General features: G+C 31.4%; 1 long non-coding RNA gene across 1 annotated transcript in view; it reads left to right on the plus strand.

The window, feature by feature from the left end:
- Nucleotides 1–144: 144 nt before the first annotated feature.
- Nucleotides 145–19534, plus strand: part of LOC141521289 (uncharacterized) — a 64695-nt gene continuing 45305 nt past the window's right edge. Inside the window, exon 1 of the long non-coding RNA XR_012477882.1 lies at nucleotides 145–217. This is a non-coding gene — a long non-coding RNA (uncharacterized LOC141521289). The remainder of the gene's footprint in view (nucleotides 218–19534) is intronic.

The raw sequence follows: 19534 nt of genomic DNA on the forward strand, positions 1-19534 counted from the left end.
GGCAGTTTAGCTTGAGAAAGGACCTCAGTATCTGGTATCTTCTACTGCTAGGTGATCTTCAGAATCTTCCTCTGTAGACCTTCAGTTTGGTAATCAGTCTAATACCTCTTCTCTCCCACACTTTCTTTCCAAGCCTCCCAAATACTGAGCTAGCTCTGGCAATACGAGTGTCGATCTCTTTGTCTATGTGTACCTCCCTGGAAAGCACACTGCCAAGGTAAGTGAACTTGTCCACAGTTCTCAAAATTTCTCCATTTACTGTAATCAGTGGTTCCACATATGGATGGTGTGGTACTGACTGAGGTAGCACCTAGATTTTCTTGGTTTTAATTGTTAGCGCAAAATTAGCAAAACTAACAGAGAATCAATCCATACTGTATTGCATCTCAGCTTCAGAGGCAGCATTAAGTGCACATTCATCTGGAAATAGAAGATCATGTACCAACTCTCCCTCCACTTTGGTCTTGGCTTATAGCATTTTCAAATTGGAGAATCTGCATGTGGTAACTGACCTTGAGACATGTTCATTCATAGAGAAGGAGTTTGCTAACATTACTGAAAACATCATGTAAAAAAATATGGGAGCAAGGACACATCCTTCTTTCACTACAATGGTGACTGGGAAATCTGGAGAACAATGTTCACTATTTAGAACCTGGACAAGCATGCCATTAGGAAACTGATGTGCGATACTAATATTCCAGGCAACTAAATTTTGAAATAATTTTCCATGAACCCTCATGCCTGATGGCATCAAAGACCTTGGTCAGACCTACAAACATTGCATACAGACCTCTCTTCTATTTCTGGTATTTTCCTGGAGTTGTTTTGGCAGCAAATGCTATAACAATTATTTCTCTACGTTTTTCCTGAAGCCACACTGACTCTCAGGGTGATGTCAATCTTCCAGATGAAGGATCAGTCTATTGAGAAGGACTCAGGCAAGAATATTACCAACAAGGACTAAAAGGGTCAATTTTGATGAGGGTAAAGCTTACCTAATCCCCCTCACCTTCCCCCTCTTCCACTGCATAGCAAAAGTTTTTCCTTGCCTCTTTCTGTAAGATAACTTACGCCATTTTACCTCTCATTTCTCTTTCTCAGTTTATTCCTTTCTCCCCAATTAACTCCATATATATATATATACATATATATATATATATATATATGTATATATATATATATGTATATACATATATATGTATATATGTATGTATAATGTGTATTTTATACCTTCAAATTCAACTCCCTCTTATTCCTTGTCTATATATGCTTCTAACTGCCCTAACAAATGAGAAAGTTTATATGAATTATCAGTATCTTCCCATGTAGGAACACAAGCAACTCGATATCATTAAGTCCCTCATGATTGGCCTTTCCTGGCCATCCACCCTCTCTATACTTCACCTGAGTCCTGTACTTCAAGATCAAATTTTCTGTTTAGCTCTGGTTATTTCATCAGGAAAATTTGGAAGTTCCTTTTTTCATTGATTCTCCATCTTTTCCCCTGAAAGAGTATGTTCAGTTTCGCTGGGTAGTTGATATTATTTCTCTCACATATTCTAAATTCAAATCAAACTTGTCTACTTGTAACGTACAGAATATTCTATCTTCTTTCATGTCTTTGTAGGAGTATCTTCCTTTCTGTGCTAGACACATGGTAAACAAGTAGCAAAAAGCAAGACAATTTTCAACCTCAAAAAACTTACATTCTGGGGGCAACTAGATGGTACAGTGGATAGAGCTGGCCCTGGAGTCAGGAGGAACTGAGTTCAAATATGACCTCAGACACTTAATAATTGCCTAGCTGTGTGACCTTGGGCAAGTCATTCAAACCCCATTGCTTTAAATAAATAATTTTTTAAAAGCTTGCATTCGATTTAAACCAAAAGGAAAGAAGTAAGGGAGTAGTGGCCTGTATTTTCATCAGGAATGGCACAGGGATGATGATGATTTGAGTCTCAGGACTATTGAAGGATATGTCCTTTTAAATGGTATTATTTTTTTTCTCCCAAAGTAATACTTTAGTTCTTTGAGGGTTTTCTTTTTTTAACTATGAATGTAATAAACATCATAAACATGAACATTTCAATATGTTCAGAAAAGGGGGCAATTTTACATGAAACTATGAACATCTATTATGTATAGTTTATCTTTTTTCCTATCAAATAAAGCTAGCATGGTTTTTTTTGGGGGGTGGGAAGATGGTTTAATTTTATATGGTAATTCCAAACTGTTTTGCTTGCCTATGCTGTTTTATTAACTTCCTTTTCTCCTGTTGTTACAAAATAAATAATTTTCCTTTTTTTTCTCCATTTGACCAACTCCTAAAACCATCCCCTAAAGAAAAGTAAAAGCCTTCCATACTAAGAAGAAAGTATAGTAAAAGAAAAGAAATCCACACATTGTTTGGATCTGAAAATGTGGCTCATTCTTTATCTATGATTTGTCATCTCTCTTTCAGAGACAAGATATTACAAATCTTCTGGAGTCATTTTTCATTGTGTTGATCACATTTTAAAAATAACATTGTAGATTGTATAAATTATTCTCTTCCTGCAACTGCTCTCTGCGTCAGTTCATTAGAATCCTCCTAGCTTCCACTGAATTTGTCCCTTTAATAATTTTAAATGGCATAATACTATTCCATTATATTCATAGGTCATGATTTTTTTAGCCTTTCTTCAGCAATGGACACTCTCAGCTTTTTCCTAGGTTTTAGTGACACAACAAAAAAAGTATTGATATATGTATTTTTTGCAAATATAACTCATTGCACTTTTTTGTTAATCTTTTGGAAATAAGGCTATAGTAACTGGTTAAAGGATATGTACAGTTTTAGCAAATTTTCCAAAAAAGGACTAATTATTTTTTAGAATGTTTGGATTACTTTATAGCTTCTTTAATAGCCCATTAGTAGTACATAAACTCCTCAATCTATTCTAACAATTGTCATTTTCTTTTTTGGTTACCTGGTTAAAATCTTTATGAGTATGAGTTAGAAAAAGTTGTAATTTGATTTTTTATTATGATTAATGAGTTATTTTTCTTATTTATTTTCATTTATAGATATTGTTCATTGTTGTTAATTTATAGTTATTTATATTATTATTTATAGTTGTTTATTTCACCTAATAATGAGCAGTTTTTTGTTTAACATTTTCCTTTTTTAAATGTAACTACTTGTTTATATATTTAAGGGAATGGCTAGTTTTTAATTATCCCAATCTATTCTTTATAAATCTTGAATATTAATCTTTTAGCAGAGAAATTTACTGTAAATGTTTTTCCAAGTTACATGTTCTCTCCTAATAAACTCCATTAATTTGGTTTATGCAGACATTTTAAAAAATACATAATCAAAAGTATCTATTTCAAGTCTATTGATCCTTTCCAGTTTATGTTGAAGAATATTTTCTTTAGTCATAGTTGCATATGGCAAAACGTGTTTGTCTAATCTTAATTTTTACCAGAATGCTTTATGGCTTCCCAATTTTTTTTTATCAAATAGTGAGTTCTTATCCTACTAGTTGGAAGTTCTGAGATTTATCCAAAACTATGTTCCTATGTACATTCTTTTTCTTTTTCAAGATTTTTTTGCATTTTTTCCAATTACATGTGAAGTAGCTTTTAGCATTCATTATTATAAAATTTTGAGTTCTAAATTTTTCTTCCTCCCTACCTCTGTTCCCTATCTTCTCCCCAATATGGCAAGTAAATATAATATAGGTCATGCATATATTATCGTGTTAAACCTCTTTCCATATAAGTCATGTTGTGAAAGAAGGATCAGAACAAAAGGGAAAAATCATGAAAAAGAAAAAAAATGAAAATAGTATGCTCAATCTTTATTAAGACTCCATGGTTCTTTCTCTGGATGTGATTCGCAATTTCCATCACAAATCTTTTGGTATTGTCTTTGATCATTATTGTGTTGAGAAGAACAAAGTCTATCATAGCTGATCATCATACAAAGTTGCTGTTAATGTGTATAGTATTCATCTGATTCTTCTCATTTTACTCAGCATCAATTCATGTAAGCCCTTTCAGCCTTTTTTTTGAAATTCTTCTGTTAATTCTTTCTTTCAGAACAATAGTATTTCATCACATTCATATACCACCACTTGTTTAGCTATTCCCCATTTGAAGAGCATCTTCCAAATTTCCAAATTTCCAATGTCCAAAGTAAGGATAAAAAGAGCTGTTATAAATATTTTTATACATGTGGGTCTTTCCCCTTTTTTATAATCTTTTTTGGCATACAGACCTAATATTGACATTGTTAGGTCAAAGGATAGGCAGAGTTTTATAGCCCTTTGGGCTATAAAAGTAAAAAAAACTGTTTTGCTTGCCTATGCTGTTTTATTAACTTCCTTTTCTCCTGTTGTTACAAAATAAATAATTTTCCTTTTTTTCTCCATTTGACCAACTCCTAAAACCATCCCCTAAAGAAAAATAAAAGCCTTCCATACTAAGAAGAAAGTATAGGATCTATCATTTTTCCTTTTCTTCCATATTAGTCAATCTGAGAGGTATGAGGTTGTACCTCAGAGTTGCAATTTGCATTTTCCTAATCAATAGTGATTTAGAACATTTTTTCATATGACATAGAGTTGATTTTTTCATCATATCCTTTGAGTATTTATCAATTGCGGAATGCCTTATATTCCTATAAATTTGATTCAGTTCTCTATTTTAGAAATGAAACTTATTGGAAACACTGACTGTAAAAATCATTTTGAAATTTTCTGCTTTCCTTTTAATCCTGATTGCTTTGGTTTTGTTTGTTCAAAATATTTTTTTGCAATGTAATGGGGTTCAGTGACTTGCCCAAGGCCACACAGCTTGGTAATTATTAAATGTCTGAGGCCAGATTTGAACTCAGGTAACTCCTGACTCCAGGGTCGGTGCTCTGTCTACTGTGCCACCTAGTCACCCCATGTGTAAAATCTTTTTAATTTAATATAACCAAAATTATCCATTTTGCATTTTATAATGTTCTTTCTCTTGATTGTTCATGAATTCTTCCCCCTTTCAATAGATTTGACAAATTGAACTATTTCTTAATCTCCTAATTAACTTATGATATTACCCTGTATGTCTAAATCATGTATGCATTTCAACCTTATATTGGTATAGGGGGTGAGATGCTGGTCATTGTCTAGTTTCTGTCATACTATTTTCCAATTTTCCTCAACAGTTTTTGTCAAATAGTGAAGCTGAATTCTTTGACCTTTTTTTAAACAGTAGATCTGTATAGTCATTTACTATTTTTTCTTTTGAACTTAATGTATTCCACTGATCCTCCACTTTATTTCTTCACCAATACAAAATAGTTTTGATGACTGACTGACACTTTATAAAATAGTTTTAGCTCTAGTATGGCTAGTCCACTTTCTTTTGCGTTATTTTTTCATTAATTACCTTAATATTCTTGACCTTTTGTTCTTCTAGAAGAATTTTGTTATTATTTTGGTAGTTTTGATTGGCATGACACTGAATAAGTAGATTAATTTAGGTGGAACTATTAGTTTTGTTATATTAGTTTGGTCTACTCATAAGTAATTGATATTTTTCCAGTTGTGTAGATATGATATTATCTATGTGAAATATATTTTGTAATTGTGTTTATGTAATTCCTGGGTTCGTCTTGGGAAGTAGGTTCCCAAGTATATTATGCTGTCTACAGTTACTCTAATTGGAATTTCTCTCTATATTTTTTTGCCGCTAAGCTTTGTTAATAATATAGTAATTTTGATGATTTATGTGGGTTTGTTTTTTATCCTTCAACTTTGCTAAAGTTGTTTTTTTGGTTGATTTTCTAGAATCCTTTAAGTATATCATCATATCATTTACAAAGAATGAAAATTTTGTTTTCTCATTGCCTATTCTAATTCTTTTAATTTCTTTCTTTTCTTATTGCTAAAACTAACATTTCTAGTACAACATTGATTAACAATGACAATGAGCATCCTTGTTTCACCCTGATCTTATTGGAAATGCTTCTAGCTTATCCTCATTACATATAATGGTTTTCTGATGCTTTTAGAAAGATACTACCTATCATTTTAAGGAAAACCTCATTTATTTTTATGCTTTCAAATATTTTCAATAGGAATAGGTGTTACATTTCATCAAAAGCTGTTTCAGCATCTATTGAGATAATCATATGATTTCTATTATTTTGTTATTGATATGGTCAATCATGCTGATTGTTTTCTACTACTGAACCATCACTGCATTCCTGGTATGAATCCTACTGGTCATAATATTTCTGTAATCTCTTTGCTAATATTTTATTTAAAAAATTTGTCTCAATATTGATGAGAGAAATTGGTTTATAATTTTCTTTCTCTATTTTAGCTCATTCTGATTCAGTATTAGCACAATGTTGGTGTCATGAAAGTAATTTGGCAGAACTAGTGACTAGGCAAAATATGATGAATAAATTTCACCACTATTCAATATGGTAAATGTATCCTTGTAGTCAATTTAGTAAAAAGAAGTGGTGCAATAATAACTACTGCTTTTCCCAATGTAGGTTTGGTACCACTGTTATGAAAAGTTCTAACTTTTACTTTAGAAATTTTATTTGAAAGTTGACCAGGAAATTCTTCACAGGTAATAGATTTCTAGATCTTCTGAACTGATCAGAGCCTTTGGTTTTTACCCACCATTTGTGACCTGACTCAATTCAGCTGGACAAGCAGACCATGAACAATTCCATTCTAATTGAAGCTGTTTTCTTTCTTCACTTTCAAAGCTGCACTGTTGAACTTTCAGGTCTGATGTAAAGTGCCCTCGTGGACCTGCTTATTGGTAGAGGTCTATATAATTTAGGTGCTATCAATGCCTCCTCACTACTAAAAAAAATAGGAAAGCACTCAAGATGCTTTTATCAAAAGAACTCATCTAAAGGTGAAGCTTAGATAGAGTGAGTACTTTCAAACAACCGTAAATACACACACAAAAAAGTTACTGTCATTGGAAACAAACTCTCTCCCTAGATTTTCTTGAGTTAATGTCAAGTGTAACTAAAAGTTAAATATAAATGCAAATGTCTGAAAATATGGATTATGGAACTGTGAAATAGCATACAATTTTACACTTTTGCCTGCAATATCACAACCAAGTTCATATGTAAAACCTCTGTCCATAATATAGTTAGTTAATGCAAATTTTCAGGAGTACAGTTTTATTCATTCAAAGAACAATTCAAAAACTTTGAGAATTTACTCTATTGGACTGCCTAGCACCCTCCTGATTGCAAGTAGACTTTTGCAACAAAAGAATGAAAGCTTTTATGGATAAAAGAGGCAATATTATCTGATCTTTACTATAATGATAAATCCATGGTGTTCCTGAAGTCCCAAAATTCACTCTTTGGGAATCAGACTTTTCTTTTACAGAAGTATATAGCACCTTATACTTTAAGAGACAATGATACTTTTTTTTTAGAAAATATAGTGATGGGGCTATGGCATGCTTGCCCAGAACCAGCACTCTATAGTTACATCCACATACACATTATCATACTAATTGCCTAGCACTGACCTGCCTCTCTCTCTCCCACCATACTATTTTGGATATAGAAATTGTGTGAAATTAATCATTTGCTCATTGCTACCTACTGCACCCCTCCATAATTTGCTGCTCTCATCTACTTTGAAAACTATCCCATCTTCAGGCCCCATTACAAATTTCTTGTCTCTTGCCTGGTAGGAGTTTATTTGCAAACTCTGGCTTGCCTCAGCCCAGCAAAAAGTTTAGCTTTAAGTCTATTAGCTATTGAATCTATTAGCTTTAAATCTATTAGCTATTGAATCATGAGTTAAATTACATTCTTTACTAAGGTGTCAAAGAGCAATGACTCTCTCTCTTCAAGTTAATTGTTCCTCAACATTGCCTTCCTAAGTTAGCTAGATGTAAGAATTCTCATCTTAGCTGTTAAAATAAGGCATTCTTCCACTCAAAGGGATGTAGTTCCATGCTATCTCTAGGAATTCATTCAGAATTAAGGGGCAGTTAATGACTTAGAATGACTCATACACATCCTATTCCTAATAGACTTAGACAACTGAAAGATTTCATTCCTTGATAGTAGTAAGTATTTCTTATTCCTCTTTGTATTTTCCTCAGTACCTAGAACTTAGAACATAACAGATACTTAAAAAATACTTGTGGAATATTTGGTAGACTCTGAATTAAGAATTAGAATATCCTCTAAAGTGTCTCTGTCTGACATATGATGTCCTGAACTTAGTACTTGTAGAAATATAGTTCAAATATATGCAACATTTCCACCATCATCCCCTCCCCCAAACTAGCTAAGTGTATATACACTATCCTCTTTCTCTGACCCCAGAATCAAATTTCAACAGCAATTAAAATACACATCAACTGTCCTTTAATACAATAAGGTGTGTGCACAGGCATATAAATACATAGAGAATATAGCTATCTATATATTAGGCATGTGGTATTGGAAGTTCCCAGGGAGGAAATTTTCTCTAACACTCATAATTATCTTCTTTGAGACTTATGGTCTTAAGAGAGTTGTTTCTCTCTCTCTCTCTCTCTCTCTCTCTCTCTCTCTCTCTCTCTCTCTCTCTGTCTCTGTCTCTATGTCTCTCTCTCTGTCTCTCTCTCTCGGTCTCTGTCTCTCTCTCTCTCTCACTGTATATTTCTCTCTGTCCCTTTTGCTGTCATATACACATGTGCAGATGAACTGCTATTATATATATGTATATATATGCATATATTGGTGTATTTATCATCTACTTCCTTGGGCTATATATGTCAAAGGATATTTTAGTTACATTCTTTGCAAAATTCCAAATTGCTTTCCATAATTGTTAGACTAATCCCCAGTTTCACCAAGAGTACCTTAATATGACACTTTAATTATTCCAACATTGAAAAGTTCCATCTCTTGCTATCTGTGACAATTTATTGAATATAAAGTGAACCTCAGTCTTTTTGATGTGTATTTCTCTTCCCTTAAGGGTGGAATAAATCATGCAAAGCATACTTTCACAATTTTCAATTTTTGAAAACTATTTGTGTGTGTCTTTTGACAATTTTGTCTATTTTTCCTAAGAATTCTTTTTACATTCTTCAAAAGTCATTTTAATTCTTATCTACCATTCATTCAAGAAGCTTTAAATGCTTATTAATGCCAATTCTAAACAAGCAAAGAAAACTATTTCCAGTCTTCAAAAAGTTTATATTGTCTTTGGGGAACAACAATTTATCTATTTCCCTTCAAATACATCTCCTTTTAGGTTTGTGACCTTTTGCTAGTCAATATTCAGATGAATAAGGCAACAACAACAATAATAATAAAGGTGAAAATAAAATAGCAAAGATTTATATAGCACCAACTACCAATACCTTGCTAAATCCTTTACAAATATTGTCTCATTTGATTCTCACAATAACCATGGGAGGGAGGAGTCTCTTTGAGGTTCTATATTTGTTTCTTCTCCAATTCAACCTCCATTTTCCATCTATTAAATAGCTGTGTGTGAGGAATCACAACAGAGTAGACCTCTTCAAACTATTCAGACTACTTAATTTCTATCCAATCAACTTTTTTACATTATTAGTACTTTCACCTATGCAGCCAGCTTCTCTGAATTGTGAGTTTATTGTTCAACTCCCATGCCAGTCTCAAACCTGACTCTGTCCATAATTTCCTAGTCTACTTCTTCACCTTGTCCTAATGAGGTAGATCCCTCACTCCTTCTTTGACACTTTCCTGTCACATGTAAGTTCCTTGATGGCAGGACCTATCTTCCTTTTTGCTTGTATTTTTCATCCCCAGCACTTAGAATAGGTATTTAATGAGTGGTGTTTATCTATCATCTATCTATCTATCTATCTATCTATCTATCTATCTATCTATCTATCCATCTATCTATCTATCATCTATCTCTCTATTTATCTATCCAACCATCTATCTATCTATCTTTATCCACAGGATAAACATAATATATATTTTTCTTTTTTTTAAAAGCCTTCCATTGTTATAATGAGATATAACGTTAATGACTAAGAAGGGAAGAAAGGGAAAATTTGACAATAGAAGAGTGGGATGTCAATAATGGATTTTGCAACATTCCTCACATATATTCCCTTAGATTAATGAGAAATCATCAGAAAATTATGAACTTCTTTTCATTTGCCTCATGTAAATTATTATTAGTTGGACAACCAGATTCTGGAAAGAGAAGAAACTTAAGGGACCAGAAATATTGGAGGATCTCAATAAACAATCTTTTCTTGCATAAGTTCATGTACTGAATTGACATGATGACTTCATTTCAAAATTGGTCTTATAAACATACTTCCCTTTGGAATTAGAAAATACTGCCTTGAACAATTTAATACTTTGTTACAAATCATCTTACTGACAAATAGTTTTATCTATGAATGTCTAATTTGTATCACCAGCCCCCCAAAATTATAATCTCTTTCTGGGTGTGGATTTTGTCTTACATATTTCTTGTCCTACCTAAATGCTTAGGCTAATGCTAACCACTTGCAATATTCCCCAAATATTTGGTGATTATTTTAAAACTTATAAATTCTTCATTTTATAAAAATATCCTACCTAGATTTTAGGCATTTGTTTTTTTTCCTCATTTTACAGAAGTTTACTTCAGTTCTCTTCTTTTTTGTTTTGTGTCTTTCTCTCACTGTCTCTCTATCTCACTTGGACTCTATCTCTGTCTCTGTCTCTCCCATTCTCTCCAGGCCATACTTTATTCATCTCTAAAATGCAAGGAGTAGATAAATAATTGATTATTTCTTGGAGCTCAAAATAAACATCAGTGATTCTATCTATACTAGAACATAAAATCCATGAAAATCTTTCATTAATTCAACTCAAAGTAAAGTATTTTATATGCACATTACTTTTTCTGATCATTTGATCAGGACATCCTTGTTCAAGGTCCCTACCAGGTGCGTATAGCATTGTTATTATTCTCATTCTATAGAGGGAAAAATTGATGCTTTTAGAAATTGTGATTTCTCCATAGTAAGTCAGCCTACAAACATCAGAGAAGAGATTTGAATCAAGACTTTTGACTCTAAGTCCTATATACTAACCACTATGCCAGACTTTCTTCCTAATAAAATACTTGAGGTTCAAAAAATCCTTGGTTCAAATTCTGCCTTCAATAAATTATTGGCTGCCTGATCTTGGCAAGCAACAAGCTCTCTAAGCCTACATTTGGATATCTATTTAAAGACAATGACATCTGTGGAATCTATATACTGTGCTTTGCAACCATTTAAATACTATACAAATTAATTTTATTTAATTCCTCTTCTTGATGAATGACAACATTCCTGGCCCCTATTTGAAACTCAATATGCACTGGGTGAGCAAGGGGTAGAGATAATGATTTAGTATTCTTAACTGAAATCAAACCGAAGATGCAAAAATCTCTTATTATCTCAAATTCCTTGATTAAATCAGAATATTACTTGACTTCTGAAAGTTATGTGCAAATGTTTCTCCAATGTGACTTAATTTCTCTGAAATTAGCTTCCTCTTCTAACCTTCAAATAAGTAGTTGGATTAAATAAACTTTTGCATCCTTTACACCTCTAAATCCAGGCAATTCCCTCTGCATTCGACTTGGATCCCATGCCTAGACTCTCCAGCACTATTTTCCTGCCAAATATATACTAAGCTTAACTTTAGATGGAACCAAGACCCACAAAATCAGGAACAGTTTTTAGATGTTGGTGCATATATAATCACTAATTTGACCTTGGTTTAAATATGTTCCTTCTGCAAATGACTTTCATATCCCAAGAGCCTTTCCATCAGCAAACTGAATCTTGACATTGTTTTTTTTTTTACATAAATCAAGATATAGAATAATATCTGGAATAAACATAGTAAATGTTTAATAAATTCTTTCTTCCTTCCCTTTTTCCCTCCTCCCTTGCTTGTTACTCCCTCCCTTCTTCCTTCATCCACTCCCTCTTTTTTTCTTCCTTTCTTTCTCTTTTCCTTCCTTCTTCCCACAAGGATTAAAAATATCATCACATAATTTTTTAATGGTTGTATTTTAGCATGCTTTGGTCTACACGATACATGCATGTATTTCAATGTCTAAATTGTCTTCTTTAGTATTATTTTATTGTATAATACATTGTCAGTTTTCTTTTTAAGAGAAATATCATAACCTAACGAAAACAAAGTTTTATTTAGAATCTAGAAAATGGGGTCAAAATTTTACCTCTCATATCTACTAGCTCTGTAATGGAAGGCAAGTGATTTATCCCCACTGAGTTTCCTCAGATGTAAAGTGAAAATAATATAAAATCCTATAAGAACCTATAGTACCTAGCTCACAGGATAGTTGTCAGACTTAAAAGTAAGAATATCTGTAAATCATTTAAAACTTCAAAGCAATATATAAATGTAAGTTGTTACTATTCTTTCACAATAATTCTTTGATTCTCCCCTCCTATTGAATTCCACTAGAGAATTTACAAGTAAAGAGTAGATCACTAGAAATCATTTCTTTCTTTCATCTAATGTAAGCTAAATTCTAGAATGAGCAGTTGGAAAATCATCAGTTATAGGAATTGAGGTGAAAATTGGACTTCCTGTAAATAGGATGAAATCAATATTTAAAGATAATATGCCAAATTCATTAAGCAACTAGAATGTCTTGGCAAATTCACCCTCTGCCTATCTGTACAATATTACAATAGAAATTATGAAATGAACAGATGTGGCCAAATATATGCCCTTAAAAATCTATTGTTTTTGGCATAAAAGACTTCCATTTAATTAAGCCTTATTTACATTGCAAACAAATGAAAATAGAAATAGTAGGATAAAATAATTATACCTTTTATCACCATTTTCTATTAAATCATTGCATATTTCACTGCTTTATTTAGCCTTCTCAATTGTATGATCCAACTTGATTTGATGAGACAGGTACACTACTATTACTCATGAGGCTAAAGAACAGTCAGCACTTTCTAAAGAAATGTGCTGATAAAGTGAGGAAAAAAACAACTGGTCCTTCTACACTAATCAGAGAGTATGTGCTTTTTGTGGATGGAAAACGCATTAGACAACCCACAAATCTTGCAAAGAATCCATATCCTAAAAGAGTGAGATAATCTTTAGTTCCTTAACAGCATTAAGGTTTGGAAACTAATGTTTGGTTTCCCCTATCTCAAATTAATTCACTTCTATAACCTTCTATTCCATAAATAGATTTTATTTTCCTGTTTTAACTGTGTTTCTCTTATGCAGAGATTTACATTGTATTGATTAAAATCTAAAGTATTATAAATAGCATATGTGAATAGAGACTAATTTACCAAGTTGCAGAGCACTAAAGCTATGAGATACTATTCAATCTGATTCAAGTCAAACCAAATCAAGTAAAATGAAATAAAAAACTGTTTATCAAATGTTTACTATTTGCACTGATGGCATTAAATGAGTCACTAGGGATATGAGCATGAAAAAAAGGACTCTCTTGAAACTTGTGATAGTTAATTTTAGAACAAACAGAAGAACTCTGATTTATAAAACAATTAACCATGATTCCAGAAAACTAATGATAATGCATGGCATCCATGACCTGGAAAAAAAGGTGAAAGACTTAATTATAAAATTTGAGATACACAGTTTTGGATGTGACAAATATGGAAAGTTGTTTTATTTGACTTTCTTTATTTGTTAAAGGAGATTATTTTAAACCTTTTCCTTTTATTCCCCAATGGTAATGGACTGGGGAGAAGAGAAAATGAATGTTTATTAACTAAAGTAAATATTTTTTAAGTTAAAGTATATTATCATTGTTTTTGAACTATGAAGATCTTCAATCATTGACCTAGTTCACTGGTCTTTCTACTACAGTGAGATAATATTAAAAAGCATGCTATCTTAAATGAAAATAAAATAGTAATATAATAAAAAGAGTGGCAGAATAGATAAGGAAATAAAAGAGCAAATATTTAGCAAAATGAGAAAAATGGCATAACATTTTCTATACATTAGGTGAAACCAAAAACATCAAACTTTTCACTGGGACAAAGCAAAAACATAAAGTCATAATATCAATAGAGAAAAATAAAAGAATTATATATAACATAACTAACATTTCTACATTTTTTTGTAACACACACCTATATGCATGACAGGTGCTAAGCTTTTATGTACCAAATGGGATAAGCTACAGATACATATTTCTAAAGGAAAAATTGCTGAATCACAAAATTCTATAGATTATCAATACAACAACAATAATAGGAAATCTTAATGTTCCTTTCTCAGAGATGGAGAAAAATAAAGGAAAATACAAGTCTGGATGAATTGTAGAGGAATTTAGAGCTTAAGAACTTTTGCCTTCTTTTGACTGAAAATATTAAAAATATATACAGATTTTATAATATCACACTTCAAGTATAGCACTTTTATTAAAATAGACCATGAACTAGGTCGCAGAAAATTTAAAATTAAATGAAAAAAGCAGAAGTGTTATTTGGATACTGTTATGTAATAATGTTAATGCAAATGTTCATACATTAAATGAAAGAAAATCATAAAAACAATTAATTACTATGAAAATGATATCAATTAGACAAATATAAAAAATTTCCATGACATAAAAATAAAAATTTCTTAGGTGAAAAAATACGTATTTTTGAGAGTATACATTAACAAAATAGAAAAATAAATATTAAAAACATAATCTATAATTAAAAGCTAGAAAATAAAAGATGAAATCTTGAAAATTAGAGATGAAATAGATAGAAATAGAAAACAAAGAATATAAATAGAGTTATACTTCAAAACCCTATTCTTAAACAAAATTATACTAGATGAATCCAAATTTAAAAATATAAGCAAGATTAAAAAGCTGGTCCTGTAAAAAGAATGAGGATATCAATTATTCATTAGTTCACTCTAAATTAAAACAAGAGAACAAAATTATATTAAGTAAAAAAATAAAAAAGGGAAATAACAAGCACAAAATGAATAAAATATTTATGAGATGCTGCTACACATAGTTTTGCATCAGTAAAATCAAGATTTTAAAAGAAATTAAGGATTATCTATACATGTATAAAATATTCAAATTAATGTAACATCATCTAGAGATATTATACATTCCAGTTTCAGAAATGAATTGAATGAACAATAAGGCAAAAGAAAATAAACTTCTCTAGATTGATATAAATATTGTATTAAATTATTAAATAATAATTTTAGAATAATTTGTACTATATACATTATTCTAAAAACATTGAGAAAGAAAATACTCTGTCAAACTCTTTTTATGAAAGTCTTAATAAGTCAGAGAAATATAATAAGAAAAATCAGACCTACAGAACAATATCATTAATGAATATTGATTCAAATAATTTAAATAAAATTCTAGGAAAATAGAAAGCAATTTCTTTAAAAATATTCACTATGATCAATTTGCATCTATTAAAAAGGTGAAAGAATAATTCAATATTAGGAAAACAATTAATATAATGAAAATATTAAAAACAAAAATAGTCCATACCACATGATAATAAGAAAGATTTAATAAAGTTAAATTCTTTGACAAAATACAATGCATATTTAAGGTAAAAATCTTTCAAATCACAGTCATAAGGAGAATATTCTTTTAAATATGATTAAACATATCTATCTAAAACCAAAAGCTAATATTAGATACAATGGAGAAACATTAATTTTAGCAAGAATTTCTGGAAAAACTGTAAAGTAATTCATATAAATTACTTTTAGATAAACTGCTTATTTGTTGTTCAGTTCTTTTGGTCATGTCCAACCCTTCATGATCTGTTTGGAGTTTTCTTGGCAAAGATATGGTAGTGACTTCAATTCACTTTACAGATGAGGAAACTAAGGCAAACAGGGTTAAGGGATAAACCTAATATCACATAGGAAGTAAATATCTGAGGCCAGATTTGAACTCAGAAAGATGAATCTTCCTAATTTCAGGACTAACATATAACCTACTGTGACATCTAATTGTTTTAAACTATTTATATTATATATATCATAATAAACTCAGAATACATGTGACTAAAATGACATATTATAAAAATATATGTATATGTACATGTATATATAATATATATAAGTAATCAAATCATTCATAGTTAGGAACATGGAGTAATTTCAAATGATAGAGACAATCACAAAAGATAAAAAGTAGATTATTTTTACTTCTTGAAATTGAAATGCTTTTACATGAACAAAATTAAAATACCTAGGATAAGAATTGAAGTTGATAACAAGGAAAAATTTATCAGATATCCCTAATTAGGGCCAAATATCCAAGTAACACATGTAATAATGATGATGTTGATAGCATTTATAAAGTGCTTTTAAATTTTGCAAAATACTTTATATATGATGTAAAAATAAAGGAGTCAATTTTTTTAAGAATAGTCTCTTACTGAGATCATTTTGATTGAGTGTATATCATTGCTGTAAGCCTGCCAGTACTTTCTTGCTCACAGCAGGCATTTTAATAAATATTTGTTGAATTAAGTATTATTTGGAATCTAAATTTGTGGAAATTTAGATAAGACTTGGATTGTGCTTTACTGTTGCTCAGGTAATCTTTCCTTCAGAGTTATTTCAAACTGATAGTACAATATTTTGTTATTTAAAAGGAAGAAGAGGTTGTATTGATTTTTAACATTCTAAATCAATTAAGAAACATCAATTTACTTACTTGATAGGGTAATTTCCTAAATCAATTTTACTTGTTCATTAGAGTTCCCTAGAAAGATTTAGTTGGTTAAACTTATTTCTAATTTTTATACTACTTTAGGGAAGTACAATAGAAAGAAATGGATATCTCAGAACTTTTGGAAGATTGGTCAGACACCTTTTCCTCTTTTATTTCCTATTAATTCCCTAATTATTTCCTAATTTTTTCTTGATAGAGCTTCCTTTGTATATATTTATTTGCTTGTTTTTCTCACCCATTAGATTGCAAGCTTTTTGTGAGCAGCTAGCTACTGTTTTTTTGCCTCTTTTTATATTTTCATCTCTTGTCACAGTGACTGGCATAGTAGGTGATTAACAAATATTTAATGATTTATAGGGATTAGACTGTACTCTGACTGAATCTAAATGCCAGAATTAGCAGCAATGGGTACAAAGGTGGAAAGTCATAAAAACAAGGAGAGTAATTCAAAAAAGAGCTAATTAGAGAGCTAAATAATTAATGAGTTCTTCATCACTGAAGACCATAATGCTATTTATTTCTGTTCAGGTATTGGTTAAAAAAAGACAATATCTGAAGTTCCTTTCAAAAATAAAATTATATGATTCCATATTTAAGAAATTCAATTTCATTACTCTATAGTTATGACCTTTCACTAATTCAGATTGAAGTCTCCTCAGATTATTCTAAATTAGTGGGCATGAGTAGGGGTGGTGGTTATTATATCTTAAAGATCATCCTTTCTATCTTATTCATTTTATAGCTGAGGAAAGTAAAACCTTAGTTATTTAATGACTCACCATAGGGTGTATAACTGTTAGTGACAAGACTAGAAAGAGAATCTGGATCTCCTGATTCTTAGTCCAATTATTTCTCTATTTCCCTATGCTATTACACTTTAAGAAAATATAAATAAATTAGGATTTCTGTTTTGGTTTGGTTTTTGGTTGTTCTTCCTGGTACAAGGAGGCTAAAAGGCATAGTGGCTAGAGTTATTACACATAGAGTCAGGGAGATCTGAATTCAAACCCTGCCTAAGATTCATGCTAGCTCTGTAAGATCCTGGCCAAGACACTTAAACTCTCTCAGACTTAACTGTAAAATGGTGGTGGTGGTGGTGATAATAATAATAATAATAATAGTAATAATAATAATAATGATGATGATGATGATGATGATATCAACTTGTCAGAGTATTTTAGCAACAAATGAATTAAAATACAATGAAGCTTTTTTGTGAAAATGATTAATAGTGCTTTCTGAAAATGTTTTATGTACTTCACCTGATTTTTTTCCCTTTCTTTGGGGGGTGGAGGGGATTAAAGATTAAAAATAGAAGTAGGGGCCATAGGCTTTGGAGAATAAAACATTGGTGCAAATGCTGCCTCTCACACATAAAAATTGTGTGTTTCTAGATTAGTCACCTAAGATTTCAGGTCTTCGAGAGACTAATTATAGAGTAGAAGGAGTTTCCACATCAGGGGTTCCCCACACACTGAAACTACAGTTCTAGAAACTACCCCCCTTTTTGTTTTAGAGCAATTAGTTAGGTTTTTGAAATCAGTAGATATAATTTCAGTTAACAAATTACTTATTTTTATTGAGGTTGCTATTGGGTCATTTCAGTTGTCTGACTCTTCATGACCTTTTCGAGATTTTCTTAGCAAAGATGTTGGAGTGGTTTATCATTTTCTTCTTCAGTTCTTTTTTAAATGAACAAACTAAGACAAATAGGGTTAAGTGACTTGGCCAGCTATGAAGTAACTAAGGCTAGATTTGAACTCACAAAGAATCCAGGAGATGAGCCTTCCTGGCTCCAAGAGCAGCTATCCACTGTACTATCTTGATGTCCTAACAAATTATAACCATTTCTGTGTGATATATATATTTTTTAAATTATTTATTTAAGGCAATGGTGTCAAGTGACTTGCCCAAGGCCACACAGCTAGGCAATTATTAAGTCTCTGGGGTCAAGTTTGAACTCAGGTCCTCCTGACTCCAAGGCCAGTGCTCTATCCACTTCACCACCTAACTACCCCTCTGTGTGATATTTTAAAGGTGAACTAGAATAAGTTACTTATCAATATTACTCTTCATTAGTAAAATTGTGAAATACAATTTGAAAAAAAAGTATCTTTGACTGAAATAAAGATGAAAGCAGGAGAGAAAATCCAAAGAGATTTCAGTTACCTTTTTCACATGTGTAAAAGGATGCAAGAAGCCAATGTCCACTAATAGCCCAATATCTGTTTGGAAAGAAATCTCACAGAGTTCCAATACTAAACTCTCAAGTAGTTAATCTCAACTAAGTATAGAATGCTCAGATTCCTACTGACAGCCAGATCATTTATCCCAAGTTATAGTCTGAGCATACTCAATGTGGTGCTGGGCAGGAGTGTTAGGGAGCCTTCACAAGTAGGAAAAGGAATGAGGTGCTCCTACCACTGTGAAAAAGAACAGCTATTTGGGGGTTCAACAATGCCCAAGGACATCATGAAGGAAGAGAAACAACCTGCCAGGTTATAATGACATCATGTGCCTATGTCACAGAGCAGATATTAGATTTTGCTGATACTATTAAAATTGATATTAAGAATGGAAATTCCTTTCCTCTCATGCCTCTTCTTCTTGAGAACGCTTGCCTATTTGCTCCTTTTCCATTTCCTTTTGTTTTAAAAAGCCAGTTTTTAAGATAAATGTTGAACAGAGAAGAGATGTGGTGGTAAAGAGAGCATTGGAGATAGGAAGACGTGAATTCTTGCACAATAGGTTATAAAATCATGCAT

The sequence above is a fragment of the Macrotis lagotis genome, chromosome 1, assembly GCF_037893015.1.
Source record: "Macrotis lagotis isolate mMagLag1 chromosome 1, bilby.v1.9.chrom.fasta, whole genome shotgun sequence".
NCBI lineage: Eukaryota > Metazoa > Chordata > Mammalia > Peramelemorphia > Peramelidae > Macrotis > Macrotis lagotis.